This window comes from Pleurodeles waltl, chromosome 3_1, assembly GCF_031143425.1.
Source record: "Pleurodeles waltl isolate 20211129_DDA chromosome 3_1, aPleWal1.hap1.20221129, whole genome shotgun sequence".
NCBI classification, from domain to species: domain Eukaryota; kingdom Metazoa; phylum Chordata; class Amphibia; order Caudata; family Salamandridae; genus Pleurodeles; species Pleurodeles waltl.
Window position 1 is genome coordinate 705801426 of NC_090440.1, and position 26608 is coordinate 705828033.

Below are 26608 nucleotides of genomic sequence, written 5' to 3' on the forward strand. Positions count from 1 at the left end.
CTTTTTTTTTATTTTTAGGAGAGCGGTGATTTCCGCGTGCTTCCAGGGATCTGGGTAGGTGGCGGAGTCGAAAGAGGAGTTGATTATGTTGTAGAATATGGGGGCGATGGTTGGGCTAGCTTTGTTGTAGATGCGGTGTAGGCAGAGGTCAGAGGGGGAACCAGAGTGGATGGAGTTCATGGTTTTTTAGGTTTCTTCGTGTGTGATGGGGGTCCATGTGGAGAGTGTGGTGGGGGGTTCATGAGTGGGGGTTGGGTTGGGTGAATGAGGGGTGTGTGTGGTATGAAGCTGTTGTGGATGTCCAGGATTTTGTGGAGGAAGTGGTTGGAAAGGGCGTCACATATGGGTTGTGCGTGTGTGTGTGTGGTGTCTATGTTGCTGGCTTTGGGGTTGGCGAGTTCATTGATGATGGTGAAGAGTTCTTTGCTGTTTTGAGAGTTTTTGTCAAGGCGTGTCTTGTAGTGATCTCTTTTGGCGGCGCGGATGAGTTGGTGATGGGTACGAATGGTGGTTTTGAGGGTGGAGAAGTTGGTTGTGGACGGTTCTAGTCGCCATATTTTCTCAGCTTTGCGGCATTTGCGCTTGGAGTCTTGGAGTTCAGGGGTGAACCAAGGGGCATTCTTGATGTTGCGGGTGGCGATGTGTTTTCTGAGGGGGGCTAGTGTGTCTGTGCAGGTAGTGATCCATTTGGAAAGGTTGTGTGCACCTGTGTTGGGGTCGTTGGCGTGGGGGGGGGTTTGGGCCAGTTGGGAGTTTAGTCGTCCTGTGGGGATCTTGTCCCACATGTGGTAGGGTGTGGTGTGTTGATGGTAGTGTGTGGGGGGTTTGGTGAAGGAGAAGTGGACGCAGTGGTGGTCAGAGTCAGAGGAGTTCGGTGGTGTGGGTGTAGGCTATGTGTTGGCTTGCAGTGAAAATTGCGTCGAGCATGTGTCCTGCTGAGTGGGTGGGTGCGGTGACCAGTTGTTTGAGTCCAAGGTTGGTGAGGTTGTTTATGAGGGAGGTACTGTTGTGGTCTTGTGGGTTTTCTAAGTGAAAGTTGAAATCACAGAGGATGATGTAGTCTGTGGAGGTGAGGACGTGCGAGCTGATGCTGTCGGCGATAGTGTCGCAGAAGGCGGGGCGTGGTCCGGGTGGTCTGTAGATTAGTGTACCTCTGAGGCTGGAGTTGTTGTTAATGTGGATGAGGAAGTGCATGTGTTCAGTGTTGTCGATAGTGTCTTGGGAGCTGGTGGTGACTTTGATGGTGTCTCTGTGTAGGATGGCGATGCCACCGCCTGGCCTGTTGAGGCGGTCTTTGTGTTGGAGTTTGTATCCCTTGGGGGTGGCTATGGCTATGTCGGGTTCTGAGGAGTGGTTGGTCCAGGTTTCCGTGAGGAAGGCGATGTCAGGTGAGTGTGATGTGATGAGGTCCCAGAGTTCTATGGCATGTTTGTGAAGGGAGCGTATGTTGAGGAGCAGGCAGTTGAGGTGGTTGTGGTGGGTAGCGTTGGTGTGGTGCGTGAGGGTGTTGTTGCAGGGTGTGTTCTGGTTGTGGGCTGGTGTGCTGCAGGGTTGGTTGGTGGGGGCAGGGTGGGTGAGTCTTGTGTTGGGGGTGTTGTGTTTCTTGAATGTGGGGTCGCTATGGTTGGTGTGTGGTGTGAGGGATGAGGAGCAGCAGAAGTGACAGGTGTGGCAGGTGAAGGGGCCATGAGTGTGTGTGGGGCTAGATGGGGTGCATGTGGGGCAGGGGCCTGGGTTCAGAGAGTGGAGGGTGAGGGGGGAGTAGGTGTGTCTGAGAGGACCAGGGGGACTGGGCCGGGCGCATTCTTGGCGCGGACGGGAGCAGACGGGCTTGCCTTTGGCACGCCAGCGGCGTGTCTGCTGCGCAGCCGCGGCTGCCATAAGAGGAGGTGAGAGTGGGAGTGGCAGCTGGGAGGAGGGAATGAGCGGATTGACGAATGAGAGGGCTGGGGCCACAGGGGGCACAGCGGCAGGAAAACTATGCAAACAGGACGGTGAGGAGGAGGGGGGAGGCAGGAGAGGCCGCAGGGGGCGCAGCAGCAGGGAAAACAGGGAAACCAAGGAAAAAGAGACTGTGAGGAGGAGGGGGGAGGCGGGAGGGGCCGCAGGGGACGCAGCGGCGGGGAAAAAAAGAAGCAGAGTGGAGGTGGCGCGGATGGCGGAGTGGGAAGCGACCTGCCTGCAGAAGCAGGGTCAAAGGTTGCTCCCTGTTACCGCGCCGCGGCTGCCATAAGAGGAGGGGAGGGTGGGAGTGGCAGCTGAGAGGAGGGAGGGCTTGGCGAATGAGAGAGCTGGGGGGGGTGGGGCCGCAGGGGGCGCAGCGATGGGAAAACTATGCAAACAGGACGGTGAGGGGGAGGCGGGAGGGGCCGCAGGGGGCGCAGCGGTGGGAAAACTATGCAAACGGGACGGTGAGGAGGAGGGGGAGGCGGGTGAGGCCGCAGGGGGCGCAGCGGCGGGAAAACTATGCAAACAGGAAGGTGAGGAGGAGGGGGAGGTGGGAGGGGCGGCAGGGGCGCAGTGGCGGGAAAACTATGCAAACAAGACGGTGAGGAGGAGGGGGGAGGCGGGAGGGGCCACAGGTGGTGCAGCGGTGGGGAAACAGGGAAATCAAGGAAAAAGAGATGGTGAGGAGGAGGGGGGTGGCGGGAGGGGCCACAGGGGACGCAGCGGCTGGGAATAAAGGAGGAAAAAAAGAAGCGGAGTGGAGGTGGCGCGGATGGCGGAGCGACCTTCCTGCAGAAGCAGGGTCAAAGGTTGCTCCCTGTTACCGCACCGCGGCTGCCATAAGAGGAGGGGAGGGTGGGAGTGGAAGCTGGGCGGAGGGAGGGCTTGACGAATGAGAGGGCTGGGGGGATGGGGCCGCAGGGGGCGCAGCGGCGGGAAAAAGGAGGAAAAAAAGAAGCGGAGTGGAGGTGGCGCAGATGGCAGAGCGGGGAGCGACCTGCCTGCAGAAGCAGGGTCAAAGGCCCTATTGTCCCCTAAACAACCCTAGGCATGTAACAATATACATTACCTCACCTGACCAGTCCTGATATATAATTGTGGTCATGTTTCTGTTATGTCACACACACTAAGCATTTGTGTCGTTGACAATTATGCCTGCAGTGCTGAATGAAAAAACAATGTGTGCAGATGTATGTGTGTTCCTTACACATGTTTTCAACTCCTCCTAATTACAGACCCTTGTGGCGAGTAAGGGCCCCATTGGTGTACAGACCACTTGTTGATTTGCGGACCATGGTGGAGTGTCACATCATTAGCAATTACAGACTCACTCATGCAACTATTCATGATCCATCACTGACACCGGCAAATCGTAATCAGCATGCCATCCCTACTGAAGTGCAGGTGCTCTCCGCACTCCATTTCCTGGCCACGGGCTCATTTCAAGTGACAGTGGGCATGGGTGCAGGTTTTTCACAGCCAATGTTTAGCATAATGCTGTCAAGATTCCTGAATGCATTTGTATGACACCTACAGTCCTATGTGAGGTTTCCCCAAAGTGCTGACCCCCCTGCCATCAAGTCTGACTTTTATGCCTTTGCCAACATACCACATGTTTATAGGTGCCATTGATGGCACCCACATAGCTGTCATCTCCCCAAGAGTCAGTGAACAGGTGTACAGAAACAGGAAGAACTTTCATTCCATGAGCATATAATTGGTGTGTACTGCAAACCAGTAAATCTCACATGTGACTGCCATGTTCCTTGGTTCAGTCCATGATTCCTTTGTGCTGAGGAACAGTAGTGTGCCACACAAGATGGAACAACTACAAGAGGACAGAGGGTGGATCATAGGTCGGTGTTTCTGACACTTATTGCCACATAGCAGACAGCCAGGCTGTCTGCCTCTGAGGGTTGTCAATGAATGTCCTGTTTTGCACCTTTTTCTAGGTGATTCTGGCTATCCCAACTTGCGTTGGCTCCTGACACCAGTGAGGAATCCTGGAACAGATGCAGAGAGGAATTACAACGAGGCCCATGGGCGTACTAAGAGGGTGATACAGCACACAATAGGTCTCCTGAAGGCTAGATTTGGTTGCTTACATATCTCTGGCGGTTCCCTGGCCTATGGGCCTGAAAAGATTAGTAGAATAGTGGTGGCCTGCTGCATGCTGCACAATGTGGCTGTGAGAAATGTTATCCCCCTCTTGGAGGAGGAGGGTGCTTTATATCCAGACCTGCTTCCTCAGAGAAGGGATGAGAGTGATGGTGATCATGATGAGGAGGAAGATGTACATACCAGGACCCAACTGATACAACTCTACTTGCAGTAACTTTGTGGGACAATTGGATGAGATTGCTGTCTGTGCATCATACTGTCAGTGTGCCTTGTCATCTGGGGGGGTGTTGGGTCAATACTCATTGCCACTGTGACTAGGTCTGCATAGGACATATTACAATATAGTATAAAAGTTCAACACATCTGTAGGCACAACAACATGTAAGGTGTGTGGTGCATTTCCTGCTACTCAGATAACAGTAAAAGAGTTATACAGTTGCATCCATACTTCATTTTGTTTAAACTTACTGACAGGGGGCATTGTAACAGGTGAAAAGGTGTTTTATGTGGTGCGGGGATAAAATCGTGCAGATTACAGTGATGGGAGTGGACTACTAGTGGTTGTGCAATATGGCAACATGGTTGCAGCATTGTTGGCAGTAGTGGTAGGTCCATCAATGTTTACAAGAGTTTGTTCTGGTTCTCACACAGTTTGGTGGTTGATTCAGTGGGACACTTGGAGGACAGTTCTTGCCAGAGTCACTTCTTTGAGGGGGGCCTTGTTCTTGGCAGGTGTTCCTGTGACATATCTGGGCCTGATGGTCCATTTGGGCGCCTGGTGTTGGCCGGTACAGGTTAAGATGGATGTCCCCGTATGTCCTGAGAGAGTGGTACATGTTCAGTTGCTGCTGATGCTGTTGTTGTCCGGTCTGTATCTAGCATGTAGTAGGGGCTTCCTGGTCTGTGTGGGCCTCAGGCTGTTTTGGGACAAGGTGCAGCAGCGCACCTGCTATGCTGGCCATTATGGCATTGTGCAGTTTCCACTGCTCCATGGCCTCTTGGTGGTGTGCTAGCTGCATCCTTTGACATCCTTTGACTCTGCTCCAGGGTGGATACTATCTGGGCCAATCTGTCCTGGGTATGGTGATATGCTCCCAGGACCTCAGAGATCACGTCCTGGGCTGCAGCATCCATCCTGTGGCCTCCCCCCTGGGCCACTGATGCCCTCCCACTGGGCCTAGCCCCCTGTGCCTGTGTCCCCTGCACAGATCTGGCGGTACCACTTGTACTGGGGCCATTGTCTTCCTGCCTGTTGGTAGGGGGTGACTGTGGCCTCTGTACTTGTGTTTCACCAGTCTGTGGCCTAGATACACAGGTGTGGGGACGGTTGCCCACGGCTGATGTTGTTGGCTGGGTGGTAGGGGTGTCAGTGGGATCCTGGGTGGGGCTGCTGGATGGTGACAGTCCAAGACTGTGTGAGGGGCCAGGGTGATCGTCAGTGCCCATGGTTCCATCCCCAGTGTCCTGGGAGGTGCCTCTGTCTCCCTGGGGGCCACTGCCACTCCTTGTCCTGTCCGTCAGGGTGGCATGGGTGGTGGTGCCTGTTGGGAGGAATGGACATGTCTGTTACATTAGCATGATTGGATGGGGTGCACAGGACCGGGTGGGTTTGTGCAGGTTTCAAACTTTGGGGCCATGAAGGTTCCTTTCGTGAGGTTAGCATTGCTTTTTTGCTTAGGATGTGGAGGTGCATTGTGGGTGCTGTAGGCCTTTGTGATTCCTTGCAGGGGTTGGAGGCTGTGCACAGGGGGAGGGATGTGGGCCTGTTAGTGGGTTTGTGGGCATGCAGGTAGACTGGATGTAGTGATTGTGGCCTGGGTGGGGTAGTTGGAGGGGTGAGGTGGTGCATGCATTCCAGATGTGATGGATATGGGGTAATTGTAGATTACTTACCCGAGTCCATTCCTCCAGTGAGTCCAATGAGTCCCTAAGGGTGCAGGATGGCCAGTACCTTTTCCTGTTAGTCAGAGTAGTCTGGTGGTGTTGGTGAAGGTCCTCCCCTAGCTTTCTGGACTGCAATGTGGTGTCTGGATGCCATGGACCTGACCTTCCCACGCAGTTTGTTCCATCTCTTGTGGATGTCGTCCCTGGTGCGTGGATGGTGTCCCACTGCATTGACCTTGTTCACTATTGTCTGCCATAGCTCCATCTTCCTGGCGATGGGTGTGTGCTGGACCTGTACACCGAATAATTGTGTCTTGACCTTCAGGATCTCCTCCACCATGGTCTTTAGCTCCTTTTCTGTGAAGTGTGGGTGTTTGGGGGGTGCCATGGTGAGTGTTGTGAATGGTATCTTGTGTGGATCTAGGTGAGGATGCTCTTGTGTGGTTGGGTGTATGTGTTGTATATTTTGGTGTTCAGTGTCTGCTTCTGGAGTTCTCTGTATTAATTGGCCTAATTTAATTGCAAAGTATTGTGTCGTGTGTATGTGTGTGTTTTATAGTGTTGCAGATGTGTGTCAGGTGTGTGGGTTTCAAACTTACCAATGTATGCATTTCTTGCTGTTGGGTCCACTTGCTGCCTGTGGTGGTCTGTACCGGCAATGGTCGTTCGGCTTCCAATAACCGCTGCAGTGATTTGTGCTGCATTATTTGGAGGGCGGGGTGTTTGTGTGCTCGGTGGGGGCGGGGTGGGAGATCCAGCATTACCGCCGACAAAGTCCTGGCAGTGACTGGTGGCAGGGAGATTTTTGTCGGTTTCTGATTTTTGCATCATTATATGGCGGGTTTCTGTTCACCGCCAATGACGGACTTCTGTTCGCCGTCGCCACGGAGGTCGACGGTGTTTGCCGCCATGTTCATAATGAGGGCCCTAGTCTAAAATTTATGTTGATATAATTGATCGTGAAGGTTGTAGTTATGTTTGGTAAAGTGCCTGTGGATTATCATTTTCACTGGCCTGAAGTCAGTTTTGTCAACTGTATTAACCCTGTCAAGGCCAGATAATATGTTTTCTAGAGAAGGACTCTTGGGTGAAGTTATCATGCACAATGGTCCTCAATTTGGTTTTAGTGAGTTCTCTTGAGTTTCTGAGAGATTTGGATATCAAACATGTAACTACCTTTTCTTAGTATCCAAGAAGTAAGTCTATATGGAGTAGTGGAATAACACCATGAAGGACAATGTTCAGTTGAACCTAGTGAATCAATTTGATCCCACATGCTGAAAAGCATGAGCTCCTGGTCAGCATCTGTTAACCTCCCCATCTCCTCCTGCTGCTGCCTCTGGATTGAACTGAGAACCTACCTAACTCTCAGTTCGAGGCCCTCCTCCACCCGCAGGCTCCTGCCCCTGCCTCATCCCTAGTGGCCTAGTGGCCATCTACAAGTGAGTATCTTCTGTCTCTCCTTACTCCTACTCTTATAGCTTTGCCTTTTACCTCTGTGTTCACTTAGTTTTTTCTCTTTCCTTTTTGCTGTCTCTTCTCTTATTTTTCTGTCTTTCTGTTCCCCACTCCCTCTGGTGCCTCTGCTGCCCCTGCATGCCCACCCCACTCCCCTGCGAAGCGCTTTTCCAGCCCCCGGCTTCCAGCTTAACGGACCCCCCACCTACCTCCCCTTCTTAATGGTGGCCACAGCGTGGCCATGCCAAAGGCAAGCCCGTCTGCACCCGTCTGGGCCTGGACCACGCCAAGTGCCAGGAACCCTGAATCTCCGACAAGCCAGTCCCTAGCCACCCTCCATTACGACACCGAGACCCTCCTCCACCTTAACACCAGACGTCTCAGCGCCTGCTGCACCGCATCCCCTAAGGACACCCACAGACCTTTTTCCTGCCAGAACTGCAACCTCAGTTTCAGCCATGACATACAGCCGGAACACCCCAAACCTGAAACCACTGACGCCCGCCACACCCTCATCAACTGCCTCCTTCTGAATATACACTCTCTCCACAAGCACACCACCAAACTTTCAGACCTAGTCGACTCCGCCCGTCCGAACATTGCATTCCTAACAGAGACCTGGACCAACTCTACTTTCGGACCAGACATCGCCATCGCCTTCACAATCCCGGAAGGCTACAACATCCTAAGGAAAAACCAGCCCTTCCGTCCGGGTGGAGGACTTGCCATCGTACACAAGTCCTCACTCCCCATCATGGTCAACACGGAGAAACACTGCTCCACAATGGAACACCTACACTTCCTGATCCATGCCACTCACAACTACTCCCTCAGCTGCACCCTGGTCTAAAACCCCCACCCAGCCATCATTGATGCCATTGTAGACATCACCATCCCCCACGCCCTGGCACCACCGATTACATCCTCCTGGGTGACTTGAATTTCTACCTCAAGGACCTCAATGACTGAAACACCACCTCCCTACTCGACAATCCCGCCACCCTCAGTCTCAGACAACTGATCACCGCACCCACGCATGCCGCAGGACACACACTAGACCCCATTTTTACCTCAAGCAACCGGATAACCATCAAGAATATCTCCATCCCAGACTGGACTGACCATCACTGCCTACACTTCACCAGCACCGCACCCAACAGCCGCCTACACGTCCCGAGGGCTCCCCCACAGGAAATGGAATGAAATCACTGATGAGCAACTCACCGCGACCCCTGCCAAATCACCCCCAGCCCCCATCAACGATGCCAATGCTGCAGCACGCAACCTCAACTCCTGTATCACCAAATGCACCAACTCATAAGCCCCCCTCCGATCAACTTCGGTCAAGCGCATCCCAAAAAAAGCCAGCTGGTTTACCTCTGAACTCTAAGAATCCAAACACACCTGCAGGCTCCTAGAGAAGAAATGGAGAAAACAGCAAAAACAGCGGAGACCTCGTCTCCTTCAGAGCTGCCACTGCCACCCATCACCAACACATCAGGAACACAAAAAAGCCACACTCCATGAATGCACCAACACCTCCCCATATAACACAAGATAACCCTTCACGGTAATCAACAAATTCATCAATCCTCCCTCCGAAGCCACTGAAATTCCCCCGTTGCAAGACATCTGCGACAAATTAGCCACTTTCTTCCACCGCAAGATTAAGGACATCTATGACCGCTTTCTCCCGCAGAACCTGCCCAGCATCAGAACCTATACTGACCCAGCCCCCCCAAAACCCACCCAAACCGTCCACAGCTGGTCCACTCTCACCACAGAAGAGACTGAAATCATCATGAACAGCATTCACTCTGGAGCTCCCACAGACCACTGTCTTCACTACCTCTACAACAGAGCCAGTGCATCCATCGCCCCCGAACTCCACAAGACGCTGAACTGCTCCATCAAAACAGCCACCTTTCCCGAAGATTGTAAAACGCCAAAGTCCACCCCTTCCTGAAGAAACTCACAGACGACCCATCAGAGCTCAAGAATTTTCCGGCCCATCTCGCTGCTACTCTACCCAGCCAAAGTCCTGGAAAAAGCCATAAATTCACAGCTGCGACAATTCCTTGAGGACAACAACTCTCTGAATACCTCTCATTCTGGCTTCTGCAGCAACCACAGCACGGAGACAGCTCTACTTGCAGCCACCGATGACATCCGCACACTCCTTGACCGTGGCCACACCGCAGCACTCATTCTCCTTGACTTCTCAACAGCCTTCGACACAGTCTCCCACAGCACCTTATGAATCAGACTCCATGATGCAGCAATCCGCGTAAATCTTGTAATGGATTCACTCCTTCCTCACCGGAAGAACACAGTGAGTCAGGCTCCCACCCTTTATATTCAAACCAACAGAAGTCAGCTGCAGAGTCCCTCAGGGATCCTCCCTGAGCCCAAACCTGTTCAACATCTACATGGCCCCGCTTGCAGCCATTGTCAGAGAGCACACAATGAATATTGTGTCATATGCTGAAGACACACAACTCATCATATCCCTCCATGAAGACCCGGACAAAGCTAGGAGGAACTTTCACACCAGAATGGAAGCCGTCGCCACCTGGATGAGGGAGAGCTGCCTCGAGTTCAACTCAGACAAGACCGAGCTCATCATATTTGGAAACTCCACTTCAGCCTGGGACGACTCCTGGTGGCCCACATCGCTCAGCGCACCGCCTACTCCGACTGACCACACCCGCAACCTAGGAATCATCCTCAACTCTTCCCTATCAATGACCCGACAGGTAAATGCAGTCACCTCTTCCTGCTGGCACACCCTCTGCCAACTCCACAAATGGATCGCGGTTAATTGCTGCAAGATAATCATCCACACCGTAGTGCATGCTCGACTACGGCAACGCTCTTTATGCCAGCACCACAACAAAGAATATCAGGAAACTACAACTCATACAAAAACACCAGCGCCAGACTCGTCCTGAACCTCCCCCGCCATCTCCCAAAACCTGAGGATCCTCCATTGGCTCCCAGTGTAGAAGTGAATAAACTTCAAACTACTCACCCACACCTACAAGGCCCTTAACAACAGCGGACCAGCCTACCTGAATCATCGTATCTCATTTCATAACCCCACCAGATTCCTCTGCTCCGTCCAGCGGGTGCTAGCCACCATCACACGCTTTTGGAAAACTAACGCCGGAGGAAGATCTTTCGCCTACCTCGCAGCTAAGAGCTGGAACAACCTGCCCACGCACCTCAGGCAAAGCCCATCACTCACCATCTTCAGGAAGAACCTCAAGACATGGCTCTTCGAATGAGGCCCAGACCCACCACCAGCGCCTTGAGACACTCATGGGTGAGTAGCTGCACTTAACAAAAACTGATTGATTGATTGAAAAGTATTTTACGGCCATTTCCACCACTCTAAATGCAGATACTAAGATCTCTACTTTTGTGTTGTTAAGGGAAATGGTGCCAGGCTCCAAGTTGAGTAGGTAAGAATGGAAAGAGAAAAGATGAGATGTGGGTTTCTGTACAAGGCAGGCTCAAGGGTGTAATGCTAAGTGTATTTAACCACTGACTCCATCTTGGCCACTGACTCCATTGTGTGCTTAGCTTAGCTTCAAATGCTGTCACATTGGTGGCACAGGTATTCTTCCATGCACAGCATGTTAATGTGTTTTCGCTTTTCTCACCAGGGAAGGAAACATAATGTGGAGGATGAAACATTGATAAGACTGTACAAGGCTGAGAATGTTTATGGTAGAGAAGGGTACAGCTCGGACTTCAAAATACACCTTGGGATCTGGCCAGTCTCTTGCATGGTTTTTCAATACTGATCCAGTATGGCTAGCGCTTGAATTTCACAACTTATTCAATGGGAGGGGTGTTTCTAGAACCTTCCTCTTAAGTTTGTTTAAGGAATATAAGGTGGGGACGCTTGACACTGAGGGAGAAGAAACTCATTTGTGAGAGTGGACGCATTGCTCAGAGTAATCCTGTGGAGTGGTCTCTTCTGTCTCAGCTGTCATGGGTTCCACAGCTTGATGCTGGCAGACAAGGATGATGTTGCATTCGATCCCCATGGTGATGCATTTTTAATTCTTAATATCTAGCTTTACTGGGTGCATGTATGAATATACATAGTCACTGCATATATATTCATTGTTGATGTATTGCTAGTTGAAGCTAAAAATAATTTAACCATGCTGTCTTGTCAGAATAGGTTATTACAAGATAAAGCAGATACTTATCAATCTGTCACCGAGAAGGCAGCTGTCAGAATTGCTCAATACCGGTATCGGAAACAGATAGGTAAAATCAATCAAAAGAAAGTTAATTTAGCTATTGCTACAGCAGGGTTAAACTGGGATCCCAACATCTGGGACTGAAATATCTGGGAACCCACTGATATTTCAGATTCCAGTGAAAAGGAGGGGGCCAACGTGAGCCAGATGAACAGAAAGTGATTTGTGCAGAGCCAATATTATGACGGAAGATACAGGGCACTCCACGGAACCCGGGAGGAATTGAGATGCACTCCCTAGAAGCTTACACCCAGCAAGAAGTTAATAATATTATGGACAGATTCAAGCAGAGATCGGGGGAAGAATTGCTTATGTGGATGGTGCGATTGTTTGACATGGGTGCCTCTGGGGTGGCACTGGATGAGGAAGATGCAAGGAAGTTTTGTACTCTTAGCACTGACCCCATAATACAAGAACAGTTTAGAGGTTATGGGAATCAAGGAGTGACTAACTTGTTGCAATTGGCAGTTGTGGGATGTAGTCAGAAATATCGTACTGAATCAAACTGGCTGCCAAATGATAAGCCTTGGTACACGTTGAGAGATGCTATGCAAGAATTAAAGAAGAAAGTATGAAAACTGCTATTCTCTTGGATGATGCTCACAATTTGTTAGATGCTCCACTGACACCTTCAGTACGAAATACAATTATTCGCCTTGTTCCCCCAGCTTATAAGTAGGTAATAATGACTCTCCTAATTAATCAGACAGGGCAGGCACTGAAAGACGTGCTGGAGGCAGTTTGCGAGTTAGGAGAGCTTGGAGACTAGACACAACCTGAGAAAACCTCGAGGTCTGAGGGTCACACAGATAATAACAAAGTATCTAGGAGAGACATGTTTATGACATTACTGAAGGATGGTGCCAATAAGGAGCAGATTGATGGGATAGATACCAAAAGCTTGTGGGCGATGTACAGTAAGAGAGGGCTGGACAGAAAGGAGGGTAGCAGAAAAGTTAACAAGCCAGATTATATGTGAGTGAATCAGGGCCAGCCATAGATGCAGGATGATGGAAAAGAGAGGGAAAAATATTTCTTCATTAGGGAAAGAGGAGGAAGATTTGGACAGCAAGTGGTTAACTGCTGAGAACGGGGAAGGAGAGGAATCTGCTCGCAGATATGAGAGTACATTTCCAGACCTGACTTGGGCAAAAGTTACAGATTTAAATCAAATTAGGAAACAGGCCAAGCTACGTTACAGGGATGGGCTCGTAAAGATAACAGACCCATGTTGATGTAGAAATACACTGGAAGCACAACAATGTTCAAAGGCATTATTCAACACCGGAGTGGAGGCCTCTTTAATTTATGGAAATCCAAAAATGTTTACCGGTCAGCACTATACCATGACAGGGCTGGGTGGAAAACAAACCCCTGCCATGCAGACTACTGTTCAAATGAAAACAGGAAGAACACCACAAAGAGAATATACTGTTTTGATTGTGCCCCTCCTAGAATATATACTGGGAATTGACATTTAAAGGGGATGACCTTATTATTTGGATGATGGTTGTTATCAATTTGGATCAAAGAGATACATTTCAGTGGCAGCAATGAGGGCGGGTCATCTGAAGATACCCCCGGTGAAGGTTCCTCCAGCAACCACAGTGGTCCATTTGAAACAATATTGAATTCTAGGAGGGCATGAGGAAATAAGTGAGACTATATAGGAGTTGATTGAGGCTGGTGTGGTGGCTCCAATCACCACTGAATGGAATAATCCTCTGTGGCCCGTGCGCAAACCAGGTGGGTGCTATAGAATTATTGATGATTACCTCAAATTGAATAAATGTACACCCCCTTTGACTGCTGCGGTCCCCAACATCATCACTTTGATTGAAAGAATACAAAAACATAAAGGTACCTGGTATGCAACCATTGATATTGCTAATGCTTTCTTTTCTATACCATTGGCCCCTGAGAGCCAAGAGCAATTCAGTTTTTCGCATGGTGGCAGACAATTTAAGATGCTATCCTTGCCTATGGGGCATGTACATATCCCCACCATCTGTCACTGGCTTGTGGCAGAACACCTGGATGAAGTTTCTGACATTCCAGGGGTGCAATTGACCCACTATATTGATGATGTGATGATTCAGGGAGAGACACAAGAACAGGTGCAGACTCAGTTGGATCGGGTTGTAGAACTCTTGCAGAGTAAAGGGTGGATGATTAATCCAGATAAGACACAGGGACCCGCTCAAAATGTGACGTTTCTAGGAATTTAGTGGAATCAGGGACATAGATAGGTGTAGCCGCCGGCAAAAAAAACAAATCCTAGAATTTGCCACTCCCCGCACTAAGCAGGAGACTCAGCAATTCATTGGATTGTTTGGGTTTTGGAGATAACATATCCCTCACTTGATCCCTCACTCAGATTTTGGCTCCTTTGTACAAAGTGACAAGAAAGAAACATGAGTTTGAATGGGAAGAGCAGCAGCAGTGTGTGTTTGACTTGGCAAAGGATGTGATTCAACATGCTGTAGACTTATGGCCAGTACAAGAAGGAGACATTGAGTTGCATGTAACCGTTCAAGGGGAATATGCAAATTGTAGCAAACATAGGGAAGAACGAGGGAGCCACTCGGTTTCTGGACTAAAAAGTTACCCGATGCTGAAGAGTGATATACTCTCTTTGAGAAACAGTTACTTGTGTGTTACTAGGCTCTAGTGGATACTGAGCAAATTACCCTAGGTCATAATGTGATTCTAAGACCTGAGATTCCATGAATGCAGTGGGTGATGAGTTCACCTAAAACTCACCACATAGGACCTGCACAGGAGGCCAGTATTATCAGGTGGAAATGGTACATACAGGTCAGGGCCCAAGTGGGATCAGCAGGGACAGCAGCTCTACATGAGCAGGTGTCACAAGCCCCTGTGCAGGATGATGAGAGGATGCAGGAAGTACCACAGATAAAAGAGTCACCAGTGAGATGGGGTGAGCCATTTGAATCCTTGTCTTCTGAGGATAGGAAGCATGCTTGGTTTACCGATGGTTCAGCCAAGTATGTGGGGGCCAAAAGACATTGGAAGGCAGTGTCATATAACCCAGTCACTAAGATATTGTTATCTACTACAGGAGAAGGGAAGAGTAGTCAATATGCAGAATTGTACACTGTGTATCAGGCACTGAAGCAAGAATTGTCTGGTACTTATCACATTTATATGGATTCTTGGTCTACCGCCAATGGGTTAGCCACCTAGCTTCCCACATGGCATGCACATAGCTGGCAAATACATTCTAAGGAAATGTAGGAGGCTGGTCTGGTTTGTAGTGGGTACCAAAGGTACTTACACATTATACTAGGTCCAGTTATCCCTTATTAGTGAAATGTAGTTAGTGTCTAGAATCCAGGCTGTCTAGGGCTAGCTGTAGCTGAGCAGCCACGGCTTATCTAGGAGACATGCAAAGCTCTTGCAATACCACTGTAGTCACACAGTACTCACACACATGAAAGAAAATATTCAGTGTTACAAAAATAAAGGTACTTTATTTTTTGTGACACAATGCGAAAAATACGTTAGAGACTATACTCTCTTAGGAGGTAAGTAATATACACAGTATATACACTAGAATGCAGAAATAGCTGTAAAAACAGTTAGAAAACAGTGCAAATAGTGAAAATCACAATAGGTTGCAATGGGCCTACAAACCATATACTAAAATAGTGGAATGCGAAAGTTGGTTTCCCCCCTAGGCAAGTGTAGTGTGTAGAGGGGTGCTGGGAGTGTTAGAAAACACCAAAGGTAAATAATAGAACCCACCCCAGAGCTCAGGAAAACCAGAGTAAATCACAGTAATACACAAGAAGTCATAATAGAAGATTGTTCAAGAAACAGAAGAGACTGCAAGACACCATTGATGGATTCCTGGACCTGAAGACCTGTGGAAGAACGGGACCAAGTTCAAGAAGCACTGAGAAGTCCAGGGAGAACAGGAGCCCCTGCTAACCCAGATGAAGGTGCAAAAGAAGAACCACTGGTGAGAAGACAAAGTCAGTTATGCACCCAAGAAGACAGATGCGGGTTCCTGGTTGGGGCAGAAGATGTTCCACTCCTGGAGGATGATTGCAGTCTGGTTTGCGTAGGTGGATTCCGTCAATAAGCCTTGACACATGCGAAACTCGGGGTTAGCGGAAAATGGTGCTGCCCGGAACCAGGAGGGACCAGGTGTGCCCGGAACCAGGAGGGACCTGGTGGCCTCTACCCAGGAGGGGCAGGCAGAGGGGGCTCTCAGCAACTCAGAGAGCCCTCAGAAGACCAGGCAGCATGCGTAGGAGTCCCACAGCATGGGGACAAAGAAGGTGCAAATGGAGGCCCATGCAGCACGACACAAAGGGATCCCACGCCGCCGGAGAACCACTCAGGAAGCTGTGCATCGCAGGATGTAGTGCTGGGGGCCTAAGCTGTGCTGTGCACGAAGAACTTCTTGGAAGGTTGCACCCAAGCCTTGGCAACTGCAAGTCACACAGTGCACGGGAGTACTGTCTTGCGTGAGGAGGCAAGCTCTTACCTCCACCAAAGTTGGACAGCTGGACCTTGGAACTGTCGTGGTCACGTTAGTCCACCACCCGTGTTGCTGGATCCACACTCATCGTCAGGAGAGTTGTCCCACACCACTGGTCGTCACTGCAGAGAGGTGCCTACTGAAGCAGGGAAGTGACTCTGTGACTCCATGGGAGATTTCTTCAGTTCTTCTGGTGCAGATTGAAGACAGGCAGTCCTCGGAGAAGGCAGGACCTGGAAACAGTTGCAGTTGCTGGCAGGAGCTACAATGTTGCAGAAGTCATCTTTGCTTCTTTGTTGCAGGTTGTAGAGTTCCTGGAAGGTTCAGCTGTGGTTCTGTTGGTAGAAGATGAAGTTAATGATGCAGAGGAGTCTTGCAATTCAAATCTGAGAAAACACCCAGGAGAGAGACCCTAAATAGCCCTGAAGGGGGATTAGTCAGCTACACAGGTAAGCACCTATATGGGGAGGGCTCTGACATAACCTGCTGGCACTGGCCACTCAGATGCTCTCAGAGTGCTCCACCACCTTGGAATCCAAGTTGGCAAAACCAAGGGACACTCTGGAGGAGCTCTGGGCACCACCCCTGGGGTGGTGATGGACAGGGGAGTGGTCACTCCCCTTTCCTTTGTCCAGTTTCGCACCACAGCAGGGACTGGGGGGTCCTTGAACCGGTGTAGACTGGATTATGCAAGGAGGGCACCATCTGTGCCCTTCAAAGCATTTACTGAGGCTCTGGGAGGCTACCCCTCCCATGCCTGTAACACCTATTTCCAAAGGGAGAGACTGTAACACCTCTCTTCCAAAGGAAATCATTTGTTCTGCCTTCCTGGGTTGAGCTGCTCAAGCAGCAGGAGGGCAGAAAGCTGTCTGTGAGGAGGCAGCAGCTGGGGCTTCCTGGAAAATCTCAGAAGGTTGGTATGGCAGTACTGGGGGTCCACTGCGGAACCTCAAATGTGTGCTTGGAATTGTAAAACCAATACTAGAGTCAGTATTTGTGTAAAATTCTCAGATGTTAGGCACCTTACATGGCCATATTCTGAGCTACCATTGTGGAGCTGGACATAGGTATTGACCTATGTCCAGTGCACTTGTAAAATGGTGTCACCGTATACACGAAGTCTGGGAAAATGGTCCTGGACGATGTGGGGGCACCTCTGCTAGTGCAGGGGTGCCCTCACACACAGGTACTTTGCACCCAGCCTTCAGGGTTGGAAGGCCTGACATACAGGTGACTTATAAGTGACCTGGTGCAGTGTAAATGGCTGTGAAATGGTGCATGCACCACTTCACACAGGCTGCAATGGCAATCCTGTAGAAGCCTTTGCATGGGCTCCCTATGGGTGGCAAAAGTAATGCTGCAGCCCATAGGGATCCCCTGGAGCCCCAATACCCTGGGTACCTAGGTACCATATACTATGGACTTATAAGGGGGCACCAGTATGCCAATTTGGGATGAACTACTGGGTTACCAGCATGTAGTGACAAATTTGACGGGAGAGAGAGCATAAGACAGAGTCAAACACAGTGACATCAGGCAGAAATTGGGGGTAACATGCCAAAAAGTGGGTACTTTCCTACAGAAATTGTGAGGCAAAGAGCTGTGGCAAGAAATGTGGTAATTGCTAGAGCAAATTGTCATTACTTTGTATCACTTAGATGCCCCCTGTTCCACTGATTCAGTAGAGCGATGGTTCAATTCCCTGGCAGATGACAAAGCCAAAATCTCAGAGGCAGAAGTGGTGACACAGGATTCTGACTTGGTGGGGATGGCTACGTGGGCGCACCAAAAATGTATACATCTGGGAGAGAAGGCAACATACAAGTAGGCAGAGATTAGAGGGATGCACATTCCATTAGACTTGACAAGAACTGTGATCATGCAGTGTCCTATTTGTCAACACACACAACAGAGGTCTGTCCAGCAAACCGTCAAAGGTCATTTGGGGAGAGGGAAGTTGGCAGGGCATATATGGCAAATTGATTACATTGGGTCACTATCGACTAATCGCAGGTGTCAATACGCTTGCATAGTAGTGGACACTTATTCTGGGTAACCGATTGCCGTCCCTTGCAAACGTGCCACCCAGTACAATACCATCAAGACTCTGGACTTGCTAATGTTATATTATGGAGTCCCATTCCAAGTCCAGAGTGACAATGGGTCACATTGAACAGGAAAATTGATGCATGATTATTGTTCACAGCACAATATTGAGTGGATTTATCACATTCCATATTATCCACAAGGTGCAGGACCGATTGAGAGAATGAACAGCTTGCTGAAAGCTCAATTACGAAAACTATCAGATGGAACTTTGAAAAACTGGACAGAGCATTTAAATGAAGCCCTCCAAATTTTGAATAACAGACCATTAACAAATGCAGAGACTCCTTTAATGCAAACGTTAATCCCAGCATTACAGATACAACCCCATGTAGCGACTAACACCATCATGTATTGGGAAATAAAACCAGGAGCCTTAGCTCCTTACTGAGCCACACCTGAATCTGCAGGTCGTGATCTACATGCTTTAAAAGATTACATATTGAAACCAAGAGACATGGCACTCTTTGAAACAGGTGTTGGAATGTTGGAATATAGATTACCCTGGAGCATTTTGGATTGATTGCTCCTAGATCTGGGTTGGCACTCAAAGGTATTCAGGTCTTTGGGGTGATCGATGCAGACTACCAAGGAGAAATCAAAACCATTTTACTGAATAGTGGAGACACTGGCTTGATAATACAATCTAGAGATAGAATTGCGCAGATTGTAATTATCTCGGTGTATGGAGGAATAGTGAAACAGGGAACTGGCCCAGCCCTTTCTACAGTGCGTCAGGTGGGAGGTTTTGGCTCAACTGACAAAAACTCTAGTGCTAAGGTGTGGGTAGAATCCCTAAATAATCCTCCAGAACTAGCAGAAATCATAGAAAGGGCAATGATAAGGTCCTATTAATCATGAAACCAGGGAAGGAGAGGTGAGAATATGTACCAGCTGATAAATGTTATTTGCGAGAATGATCATACTTGTCTTTTTTTCATACTACGAGGTGTCTGTGTGCTAGCTGTGGTACGTGGTCTCCCTTCGAGCGCGTGCATGTGGGGTCGAGAGGGACCAAAAGCCCCCAGCTCCGTAATGATTGGTGGATCGAAACCCTTACTGCACTTGACCGAAAATGTTTGGACTCATCTGGCACGAGTCGTACTCAACAAGTCGGACTTATGTATGACTCATATGCAAAGTACGGTGGATGTGATCTCCAGCTGTTTGGTGGCAATACCCCCTCCTATACATATACATAATGCCACCAACAAAGATGGAGCAGTTCAAAAAAGTGACGTGTTATCTCATTTTAATCCCTACAAATATTGTAGGTTTTGCCAAGAGGTAACAGATGAAAAATGGGACAATTTGACCCCAGTGATTACTTACAGTATTACCACTGATGATGTCTGTTATAATATAGCTTGTGATTCTCACAAAATCGGAAAAATGTGCTCAAATGTGCCTAGAGGCAACTACAGGGTTTCCTCAAGAGATCCCGTGAGAACAGCGAACACTGCCAGCATAGAAATGATAAACATTGTAAGAAAATGGTTAACATGTCTTGTCTCCACATTGTGACTGCTACTAGTCACATCAAGCATGTCAAACTACCACTGGGATGGTTGTTCTCTTTTGGAAATACCACTTTTACATACATTCCTGCTAATATAACTGGTGGACCGTGTACCTTTACTCGATTAGGACTCATGTTTCCATTTCACTCTGTACATACTCACTATCCAAGGAAAACAGTTCAATTGAGCGACGACTGTGACTCTGAAATTAAATTATTATCTAAATCCGAATATATGAGTTTAAACATTTCTATAGTAGTAGTTCCAGAATTAGCTGTTTATAATACTTGAGTTATTAACAAGTTAGCATGTTTAATGGTTAAAAACATTAATCATATCTCCATCGCATTAGCTGAGTTATGGCTAGATATAAGAGGTAAAAGCTGCATTGCAAAACAGGGCTGCCATTGACTATTTACAGTACTATCATGGTTGCTCAGAATTTGAAGGCATTTGCTGTTTTAACCTATCAGACCACTCTAAATCCATCCAGTCTCATATTGACACCTTGCATGAATTGGTAAAAGGAGTAAAACAAGATGTAGACTAAGGGACTGGTTATTCAAATGGATACCTGATTTTGGGCAATTATGCAATATTTTAGGCGGGATGCTGAAGTGATTTGTATTATAATCATGCTATGTTGCTGTGTACAATGCTTACATAATCTATTTACAATGTTTAAACCAAAAAGGGTTACATTTAAACCAGTATGTTATGGAAGTCACTGGTCAAAGGATGGAATGTACTGCTATCTGTATTTAATCACCGACTCCATCTTGACCACTGACTCCATTTTGTGCTTAGCTTAGCTTCAAATGATGTCACATTGGTGGCGCAGGCATTTTTAAGTGCACAGCTTGTTAACACGTTTTCGCTTTTCCCACCGGGCAAGGGAACATAACGTGGGGGATGAGACATTGATAAGACTGTACAAGGATGAGAATGTTTATGTAGAGAAGGGTACAGCTCGGGCTTGAAAATACACCTTGGGATCTGGCCCGTCTCTTGCATGTTTTTTCAACACGGCCCAGTACGGCCAGCGCTTGAATTTCACAATTTACTCGATGAGAGTGGGGTTTCTACAACCATCCTCAAGTTTTTTTAAGGAATATAAGTTGGGGAAGCTTGATACTGAGGGGGACGGAACTCATCTCTGAGAGTGGACGCATTGCTCAGAGTAATCCTGTTGGGGTGGTCTCTCCTGTCTCAGCTGTCACGGGTTCCACAGCTTGACATTGGCAGACAAGGATGATGTTGGATTAAATCCCCATAGTGATGCATTTTTAATTCTTAATATCTAGTTTTACTGTGTGCATGCATAAATATACGTAGTCACTGTATATATTCATTGTTGCTGTATTGGTGTTTTTTAAAATTATTATTATTCCACTGCTGTGATTATTTTAAGAGTTGAACGTGTGCTGCTGCATTCACATTAAGTAATCACGATATTCTCTTCATGTTTATGAAACCCGGGAAGTGCCTTAGTAGATTCATTACTCAGATTAAGAGTGCTGCATTCTTTGCATTCCTTTAGCTTTGTTCCCTCCCAGTCTGAAGCAAAGCAGATAAAAAGAAAAACACAAAAGTGTGCAAATTCATGGATTACAAATGCAGGCAGATGACATGATGAGGGTCAAGATGCCATGAGTTCTTTCGAAACAACTGTTCCAGATCCCATCTCCCAAAAAGTCCTGTTGTCAAAGGTGGTGTGGTGAAGTTAAAGATTGGAAGTTGATTAAATGAGGAAAAGTTGTCTATTGTCTTGTCTGCTGTTTCAAATGAACCAGTGCTAAAAGGGATATCACTACTGGTGGCTGGACTAAGGTATTCAGAGGATCAGGCAAAACAAGTGACCATGGGAATAGGAACGTTACTGAAAATTGTGAAGCTAGAAAGTCTATTAAGAAGGGTGTTTCTTCAAACAAACTTAAAGATGGCGCCTTGGATACCATGGCACCTTATTTTGTGAGTATTCATTCTGTTCAGAGTATATGTGTGTGTATGTGTCTATGTGTGAAAAAGAAAATATATATATATACATTTATATATACATTTTTAATTTGATCATTGTCAACAATTGTAAATGGGGAAGACAGATTGGGTTAGATCTTCCACCATTTTGACTTGAAGAATTGTAGGGCCTAACATTTGAGTGGGTGAAATGTTGGTTTTCAATCTCGTGGGCACATGTACCCTATCCCTGAAGCCTGCCGTTTGTAGCTGTAAGCCACTAAATAAATATCTTACTTTCAAGAAGGTGTCAGAGTCTTTTCAATTTACTCATCAGAAATATTATTTGGCACACAAATGCCCTGATTCTGAGTGGGCTGGAGTTTTCCAACCACTGAGCAAAACCTGTTTGTTCAAGGTTTGGAATTTCGAGTTGTATAAAATTTACCACACCTAGTAATTGCATGATGCAATAAAGTCCTCATCTATTGTTACGTTCTTTTTTGTTTGAATCTGTTTTAACATATATGATTGATTGTACAGTAAAAGAATGTACACAATGGCACCCTCTGGTCAATAACTTTGAAACAATATACACTCATTGTAGTGATCAACATTATGCGCAGCCCTGTTTTTAAAATGTATTGTCCTGCTCTGGTTTCAGAGCCACACTTGACGTGCGCAGATGTATACAGTGTCTCTGTTTCATTCAATCAACTGCCATGTGCATCCTTATTGAACAGATCAATCTTATATAGCATAACATGATAACAAGCAACATAACTCAGTTACCCAGTTCTAATCTATCTGCCAGAAGTGAATGTGTGTGATGTCATTGATCATTTGACAACAGAGTCTCTGGGCTTCTCCCAGGTCAGCCGGGAGAGGGGCTTCAGAGTTCTGCTTCTGTTAATTCAGGATATGAACTCGCATGTAGAGTGGGACGATGTTTATGCATTATAAATATTGCCAGTCTTTGCCCCATTCCTATCTTGTAATGTGGGCGTGGGTGAGAGCCCTTTCAGTGCTGATGAGTCATTTGATGGATTATCTGAGCCTCCCACTGTGAGGTGTGTAAGAGGCGTATGCAGGTCTGCTAGGATTGTGTCCCATTGGTTTGCTATAGGGTATTTGCGGAGGCCTAGCGTGTCTTCTCTGTGGAGTATTACGCTGTCTGCCTGTGCCTATACTGCCATATACTGTGACCAGGCCTCATAACACGGCACCTCAGATTTCTTCCATCTCTGGGTAATTATTTGTTTGGCAAATATAAATCTTAAATTTAAAAACCTGGATGTGGTATGATTGTGTTTGGTTCTGTGGTGAGCCCCAGTATACATGTTTCCCATGTGCTAGGAAGTGTGTGGTTCATACAGTGTTTCAACCGGTTCAGCACTGCCTTCCAGTAATTCCACAGAGAGGGACAGGGCCATAACATGTGTAAAATATCTGCATCTAACAGGTGGCATTTGGGACAATCCGCATCTGTCCTGCGAAAGAAGTGATTAATTTGCTGGTCAGGTAAGCTCTGTGGATAATGTAGCATTGGATGAGGCGAAATCATTACTTGGTAAGTGTAATGGGATCTCCAATTCTTAGGACCATTGTTTGTCCGTGTACGGTGCACTTCTATGGGGCTCCCAGTGGCCCCTTAGTCGCATGAGTGGAGTGGAAGTGTGGTGTTGTAGGGATTCCGCGAACCAATGCACCAGATGCGTTCCCGCACCAAGTACATGCAGATACTGCATCGTCAGATGTGTGGGCGATTCATGTGTAATGTCCCCCCAAGTCTGTTGCAGCGCTCTAATAAGGGAGCAATGCAGAAGGAAGCCTCCCGAGGATAGACCAGTGCTCTCCCGTAGAGCCTGTGGATTCCGGCTGTAGTCCAAGCAATGTGTTCCATTGTGGATGTAATGTGTGTTCCCCGTGGTGTTACCACAAGTGTCAGTGCCGGCACATAAGGGGTGACTTCCCTAGTAAGGTTGAGACTCCGGCGATAACAGCAATATGCCGTCCGGGCCTTGGGTTCGGGGTGTTTTGTACATGGGTACAGTAAATGTAGTATGTTGGTAAGCGTCCATGCCGGGGCTAGGGTCACCCTCTTTGTCAGTCTCCGGCCAGCGAGCCAACGCAACACCCACTGGAGTTGGGCTGCATGATAGTACAGCTCGAAATTGGGAAGCGCCAATCCACCCTACTCAGTGGCTCTGTAAAGCTTAGCAAGGGCCACCTGGCATCGGGAGCCATACCACAGGAAGTCTCGGAGTATGCGCTCTATTGCACAGAAGAGTGATTCTGGGATGTATATTGGGAGATTTGTGAAGTGATATAATAAGTGAGGTAAGGCAACCATTTTCATCATTGCAACCCTGCCGGTCACAGCGAGTGGGAGGGTTTTCCAAAAAGCCATCTGTGCCCCTAGCGAGGACAAGGCCCATCGAATATTGCCCTCTAGTAGTTGCTCATCTGTGAGGTATATCTGAATTCCCAGATACATAAAAGTCTGAGGCTGCCACATCAACGGTGCTTCAGCTGGGTGGGGGGAGTGGGTGGACTCCTGCGTGATGGATAAAAATGGAAAGATACAGGATTTAGACCAATTGACTCACAGTCCTAAGAGCTTCACAAAGGTAGTGAATATTGTGATAATGGGAGTGGGTAATTGCGTGACATCCCCTAAATATATCAGGATTTTGTATGCATTAAGTGAGACCAAGTACACACCATTGCCCAGAGGTATTCCCCATTCTTTACCTCTTTCTCTGAGAGTTAAGGCTAAGGGTTCCACCGCCAGGGCGAACAAGAGTGGGAATAAAGGGCATCCCTGCTGCATGCCCCTTTCTATATTAATGAGGGGTGAGATCAGGGAGCCCGTAGGCACTCTGGTTGGTGGCAAGGTATAAAGTAGGCGGACCATGTTCGTGAAACGAACACCCAGGCCCATTCGCTGTAAGACCCAAAAAAGGTAATGCCACTCCAAGGAGTCAAAAGGCTTCTCTAGGTCGAGTACCAGGCATCCTGCTAGAGGGCACTGTGACAGCGCATGACTTAAAATCTGGAAAAATCTACAGAGATTAAATGATGTAGTTCGAGTTGGTACAAAGCCATTCTGATCTCTGTGGACCAGGCTGGACATCAGCGGCGCCAGGCGATTGGCTATGATCTTAGCCAACATCTTGTAATTGTTGTTGAGGAGTGCCAGTGGTCTATACGAGTTAATCTGTGTGACGTCTTTGGATGGTTGTAGGGGGGTAATTAAGAAGGCATCTATTAGTGTATTGGCTTGTCGAAGTAAGCCTCAGCAAGGCCTACTAGTGCAAGGGGTTTGCCCTTCTCTGCACAAAGTCCTCAGACCATATCGGAAGAAGTTGGCACAGAAACTAAAATAAAAGACAAAGGTGGTCATTCCAACCCTGGCGGTCGGTGTTAAACCTGCGGCCAACCCGCAAACAGGCTGGCGGGAAAAAAATTGAATTCTGACCCTGGCGGAAACCGCCAACAGCGACCGCCACATCAACACACCGCCCGCCACGGCGGTACAAACAAACAGCGCGGCGGTCACCGCCAACAGACAGGCGGGAGACAATGTACCGCCCACTGTATCACAACCTACCAATCCGCCACCTTTTCCGGGGCGGTAGCCCCGCCGATAAAAACACGGCGGAAACAGCCATTTCGAAGGGAAAACGCTCACCTCCATACAGCCCACGAGGAATCAGGACAGAATGGAACCCGAACTCCACATACTCCCAGCGATAGTGTTCCTGCTCCTCTACCAGGAGCACGAACGCCGGTGCAGAAGACAACGGTGAGTACTGCACCTACGACACAGGGGAGGGGGGAGGGTGGAGGGGAAATTATTACGGGTACACACATACGCGACACACCCACCCTCACCCTCACCCACTACAACACACACATCAATGCATAGCAACACATCAGAGTGACACCCCCCAAACCCCCTGGAAGAATGCAAATACAAAAGGAAATGATTCTAAACATTGGAATATATTGTATTACTGCCAAAAAAATATATATACACATCAAAAACTCTTATATACATAAATGTACAAGTCCGAGCATTGTAGCAGGCATTGTTCGTGGACCACTGGGCCAAAATCACATGGGCAAAGCCCACACAGGATACCTGACTCCAACGGAGAGAACACTGCAGGGGCATCAGATAGCAAAACTACAGGCACCTCAGGGGGAAGGGAAGGGGGGGCACCTCAGCCAGATGAGTGCACGACGCCAGATCCACGAGGGGCCTCCATGGCCACTGTTCAATCCTGGGGAGTGCAAAGCCACAGTCTCACAAGTCCAGACAGTGGGTGGGCTGTCCACTGTTCAATCCTGGGGAGTGCAAAGCCACAGTCTCACAAGTCCAGACAGTGGGTGGGCTGCCCACTGTTACATCCTGGGGAGTGCAAAGCCACAGTCTCACAAGTCCAGACAGTGGGTGGGCTGCCCACTGTTACATCCTGGGGAGTGCAAAGGCACAGTCTCACAAGTCCAGACAGTGGGTGGCCTGCCCACTGTTACATCCTGGGGAGTGCAAAGCCACAGTCTCACAAGTGGATAACAGTCTCCACTGGTTCTGGAGGGGGCCTGGTGCCCAGAGTGCTTCGTGCAGCCCTGCCCGACAGATGCTGGCCAGCCCCTGCCGCTCATGGGCCAGCGGTACTTGAGACGGCGGTGCCCAGTGCAGCGGTACTTGAGACGGCGGTGCCCAGTGCAGCGCTACTTGAGATGAAGGGCCCAGTGCAGCGGTGCTTGAGACGGCGGTGCCCAGGGCAGCGGTACTTGAGATGACGGTGCCCAGTGCAGCG